Source organism: Lynx canadensis, chromosome C2 (assembly GCF_007474595.2).
Source record: "Lynx canadensis isolate LIC74 chromosome C2, mLynCan4.pri.v2, whole genome shotgun sequence".
Taxonomy (NCBI): Eukaryota; Metazoa; Chordata; class Mammalia; order Carnivora; family Felidae; genus Lynx; species Lynx canadensis.
This window is the reverse complement of record NC_044311.2, coordinates 156,326,009-156,332,008: the sequence shown is the minus strand read 5'-3', so window position 1 is coordinate 156,332,008 and position 6,000 is coordinate 156,326,009.

Genomic DNA, 6,000 nt, shown 5'->3' with positions numbered 1-6,000 from the left:
GATCGGTCGGCCTTGCCTCTCATTGTAATAAACTTTGTTGTGACTGTCACTGGTGCCCGTAGCATTCTGTTTCAGGAGTCGTGTGGATGCGACAACCCGCCAGGGGGCGAAGGATACCAGAGAGCAAGCATAGGAGTGGTCGAATTGGAGGCAGACCCCGCGAAGCCCCCCATGAACGGTTGGTGCAGGCGAAGGTCATCCGAAAATGCAACAACGGAGGGAAAAAGATGTCACGGGGAGGGGGGTGTCAGCCGCACCCCAAATGTCTGGCACCACCGGGGCACCGTGTACCAGTGTTGCCGAGGGGTCTATCACAGCCAGTAACTCAGAGAAGGAAGGGGAGCCCTGGCGCTGCCCGGTCAACTGCTCCCTCCCAGGAATCGAGGAGCCTGCACAAGTGGAAACACAGCTCAGGGCCGGGTTTGCCAACAGTGTTGTCGAACAAACGTGGATAAACATCTTGCAAGAGAAGCCAAGCACTCAAGAGAGGAGGGTTTGGAAAAGAGAAAGGTAGAAATATACTCTGGGTGCTGGCAACCAGGGGACGCAGCAGGCTCGAGCTTCACCAACCCACCTCTCCACTGCTGGCAAGATGGACACCTAGAGTTTTCTCGAGAGAGGTTCAGGGGGTACGTGCAAGACAGCAGGCAGAGAGTGCGTAATCACGGGTGGGGTTCGGTATGTGCTCAGCCCCTGGTCGTGGGCAGGGAAGGGGACGTGCTGCATGCGGTCCTCTGCAAGCATTCTGTTGCTATTAGGACTTTTCTGGTCAGGCGTTAACGATGGTTTGGTCATTGTCAATGTCTCAAGAGAGTGTAGTAAGAAATAACCGTGGGCCACTACAGTTGAGCAAGAGGGCTCGCTAACACCAGCATCACTTGCAGCCTAAACCTTGACCAGCCTTTAGGTCTGCACCCCTGCTTTCAGGACACAGAGGAAGGCCACCCACAGTGCACGAGAAAACAATCGGGAACCCGGGTCTGGGACAGTTTGCGGGCAGCTGCCCTGATCTCTTCACAAAGTTAATGTCATAAACAAGGAATGAATGAATGAATATATAAAGGATGGGGGGATGAAACATACAAATCTTGATTGGATCCTGGTTCAAAGAAAAAGTTAAAAGGTCATTTGGGAAACAATTGGGACAGCGTGCATACAGACTAGATGTTAGATTATAGTACAGAATAATTGTTTCTTTTTCCAGGTTTATGTAGAATGGGGTTCAGCAGGTTTTTTCTTTTTTTTTTTTAATGTTTATTTTTGAGAGAGAGACAGAGCGTGAGTGGGGGAGGTGCAGAGAGAGAGGGAGACACAGAATCCGAAGCAGGCTCCAGTTTCTGAGCTGTCAGCACAGAGCCTGATGCCGGGCTTAAACCCACAGACCATGAGATCATGACCTGAGCCGAAGTCAGACGCTTAACCGACTGAGTCACCCAGGCGCCCCATCAGCAGCTTTTTTCTTTAAAGGGCTATGTGTCCAGGGACCCCAAGACTACCCCCAGATTCCCTGATTTGCTGGGAGGATTCATGGCTATGACTTATTATGGCAAAAGGATATAAAGCAAAATCAGCACAGGGAAAAGGCTTGTGAAGTGAGTCAAGGAGGAAGCTTCCAGAAGCTTTTCTCAGTGGGGTCACACAGGAGTCACTTAATTCCCCAGCAAAGAGCTGTGACACACACGGGAAATGTCATCTACCAGGGAGCTGGTCAGAGATCAGCACCCAAGGTTTTTACCAGGGGCTAATCACATGGGAACCCTCTGCCTGGCTTGTACCAAAATTCCGACTCCCAGAGGGAGAGCAAGTGTTCAGCGTCAGCCTGTGAAAATTAGCAAAGGGAAACCTCACTCAAATGGAGTCGTGAAGCCAGAAGGGGGATCCCTACCACTCAACTTCGATTACAGGAACAGCTGTCAGTTACAGACCCGACAGGAGAAGATGTACTTGCATATCTCCCACCAGGAATTGGCCACCTGTGCGATTCAGCTAATGAGAAATCACCATCACCATGAACTCGGGCTTTCCTCCAATGGACTTTTGTTCAAAACAGCCCCTTCCCATTTCCTCCTTCTTCCCCATGAAATAAAGTTTCTCTCCTCTGTTGGACTAGCGTGTGGGGTTTTTAGTAGCTTGCTTGTTCCCAATTGTAATTCTCTGCTATTCCTGAATAAACCCATTTTAGCTGGTGACATAATGGTTTTATTTTTAAGGTCAATGAGCCCATCGTTGATACAAATGGTTTTGGCCCAGTGAGGCACTCTCATCACAGGGTGGTAGGAACCCTCTTGACATCCACGTTCCCAGACAGCAGCCAACCATATGAGCAGGAGGTTCTAAGGAAAGCAGTCAAGACTTAAGTCAACTCTTTTCTACACAGTTGTAAGATGGTAAATATTTTCAGAATTATGGGCCAGACCACTGCTACTGTGGTGCAAAAGCAGCCATAGGCAACGTGTAAATGATGAGCATGGCTGTGTTCCAATAAAACTTTATTTTCAAAACCAGGTGATATATGCGGTGCCTGGCTGGCTCAGTCGGTGGAGCGTGCGACTCTTGATCTTGGGGTTGTGAGTTTGAGCCCCACGTTGGGCATAGAGCTTACTTAAAAAAAAAAAACAAACAGGTGGTGTGATGGATTTGGGCCATGAACCATAGTGAAGTGTCGCGATATCTGGAAGTTAATTCAATAAATAAATAAGCATGCGCAGTACGTAAACAAACGTGGCAAAAATGTTAACAAAGGCTGACATTGGCAAAGGAGGGGTCAGGAGTACAGGTGTGTGGTGCTGTATTTTTCCAACTGTCTCTATTTTTGGATATTTCCATGAAAAAAGTTGGGAAATATTTTAGAAACTGGCTTTAGAATCGGAATGTGCTTTTCCACCCGCTGTTTAGGTCCCATTGATAAACAGTGACGCAATGAACAAGACAAGGTTGGTCAATGAAGTCGCACATCCATGCGCTATCCAGACAGAAGGCAGGAGACAGCCAAACCTGAAGAAAAGGACAATTTTTAAAGAAAATTTTTAGCATTCAGTTTTGAAAGACAGAGGGAGACAGAGCACGAGCAGGGGAGCGGCAGAGAGAGAGAGAGGGAGACACAGAATCCGACAGAGTCTGAGCCGTCAGCACAGAGCCTGACGCGGGGCTCGAACCCATGAACCATGAGCTCATGACTTGAACTGAAGCCAGATGCTCAACCGACTGAGCCACCCAGGCACCCCAAAAAGAATAATCTTAATAAACACACAGTGTATTTGTGAGGCAAAATTTCACCAACATCATGCAATGAAGTGCACCAATGTATAATTTTAAAATAGGCTTTACCATATATACAGCTAGTAGATGCTGGCACCTAATGAAAGGTTTGCATCAGTGTACCAGTGTACCAAAAAAATAAATGTGCTCTGTCCTAAATGCAAAATTATCCCTCTTTAGGAAACTTTTCAGTTTGCTGTGCTTTGCAGGCAAGAACCAGCAATGGATACGAAAATTAGAGGCAAAGTATGATAGGGACCATGATATTTGCATGGTCTCATAGGTACTCGGTTACAATAGGAAAGTGGTGACTTTATTCAGGATGGAAGTCAACGTCACCAGCGATGAAACACACAGATACCAGGTACCTTCCCTAAGAGGCACTGAAAGGGCACAGCATCACTTTGGTGGTGATGAGAGAGGAACCCTCTAAGGGCCTGATTTACGAGGGGGGACCAGTTTAGATTTCTCAGTCAGCACGACTGTAGGGAAAGTCTGTTTGGACCCAGAGCCTGATTTTCAGCCCGCCGCCCCTGCACCGGGCGCCTGCTCTGGGAACGACTACGCTAGAGGAAGACCATCTCGTCCTTGACGTACTGATCAACTTTCCTGCTCCCCACGTTCCTTTACGACAAAACCCGTGACTCCTGCCTACACGCTGCTCTACGATCTCCCGAGCTTTCACAGGATGTCAAAAAGGATACAAATGTGGGGGCACCTGGGGGGCTCCATCGGTTAAGCCTCCAACTCTTGATTTCGGCCCAGATCGTGATCCCACAGTTTGTGAGATCGAGCCCCACATCAGGCTCTGTGCTGACAGTGCACAGCCTGCTTGGGATTCTCTCTCTCTCTCCCTCTCTGTGTCTCTCTCCCTCTCCCTCTCTCTCTCTGCCCTACCCTCCCTCAGGTGCTCTCACTCTCTCAGGATAAACATTTTAAAAAAGCATATAATTCTGGTAGAAACTGTTCATTCTCCAGAGCACTTCCTTCCCTGTGAAGACCGTGTTTCCTGGACAGCTGTCCTAACCCTGGTTCAAAGAAAACTCTCTTTCTTTCTTTTAGAGATTCTCAAGTTTTGTTTATCTTGTACCGACAGTGGTATTCCTGCCCAAAATGCATAACCTCAACCTGATCATGAGGAAATGTCCGCCAGGCCCCAATGAGGATCAGTCCTCAAAAAAGGTCATCTATACTCTAAAAGTATCAGGGTCCTGGGGCGCCTGGGTGGCTCAGTCGAGCGTCCAACTTCTGCACAGGTCATGATCTCACAGCTCGTGACTTTGAGTCCTCATCGGGCTCTGTGCTGACAGCTCGGAACCTGGCTCCTGCTTCGGATTCTGTGTCTCCCTCTCTCTCTGCCCCTCCCCCACTCGTGCTCTGTCTCTCTCAAAATAAATCAACATTTAAAACAAATTTTTTAAAGGAAAAAGTATCAAGGTCCCGAAAGACAAAGGTCTAAGAGCTGAGTGCCCCCCCACCCCATGTAGGAGGAACTTGGATCAGAAAGATAACTTCATGGGGACGATGGTGAATGAGTCAACTCTGTGGGTCAGCTTGTTTGCTGTAAACCAACACTCATTTCCTGCTTCTGGTAACTGCTATTTCTGCTTAGGTACAGTGCTAACACTTAGGGAAACTGCATGCGGAGTTTACAGAAACTACACAGCCTTTGGACCCTAAAATTATTTCCGTGTAAAAAGTTTTAAATATTAGAAAAAGAAAAAAAAAAAGAAAGCCTGATGGGAGTTCGGGGCACAGATGTTTTCCAACTTCCATACACAGTACCGCATGAGGTCCGCCCGCAGAGGCAGAGCCCCGTCTGTCTATCTGCCCACACCCAGCACAGGGTCAGGTGGTGACAGTGTGTCAGAAGAGCTGTGAACACCTCACTGGGTACAAATTAGCAACAGAAGGGCGCTTGTGTGTTCCACAAATAATAAGGACCATGACATTGCCATACAATATCACGTGGACCCACTTCTCATCCTTGTCCCGCTTGTGTTTTGTTTTCTAGAACATAGAAAAACCGGTGTTCATGGATCGTGTGTGTTTTCCTAAGTCTTGTCTTTCAACTCCAAGCTCAACTTGATGGAAACAGGCCCTGGAGCGTGTGTGCGACATCTGTGAAGCGTGGCCGTGCGTCTGTGCTAGGACGCGTGTGGATGACGTGCAGGGAAGGTGTATCAGTTCCCCGGGGGCCGCCAGAACGAGGCGCCATAAGCTGGAGTCCAGAAGTCTGAAATCCGGGGGTCGGCAGGGCCATGGCCCCCTGGAAGACTCCAGGGGAGGATCCTTCCTGCCTCTCCCAGGCTCCTGGCGTGGCTCGTCGCTGCACTGCTGCAAGCCCCGCCTTCCGCATCGTGTGGCCCCTCCCCTGTGCAGCTGTTTCTCCCCGTGCTCTTCCTCCCGTCTGTCTCTCTGTGTCTTCTTGTTTTCTTACAAGGACAGTCATTGGGTGTAGGGCCCACCCTCCCTGATCCACTAGGAATCTCTCTTAACTAATGACATCTGGGAAGACCCTATCTCCAAATTAACATCACACTGCCAGTTTCCGGTGCACGTGACTTTCAGGGAGCTGCTAGCCATCCCACCACGAAAGGGGCAAAGAAGATGAGAGAAATAATAGTGGCTGCCATCTAAAGGCCGCTGCTAGGCGCCTAAGACTTTATGCACACCCTTCGTAAACCTTAAAACAATGCTCCTAGGGAGGCGTGATTTTTGCCATGTTACTTGCGAGCAAAT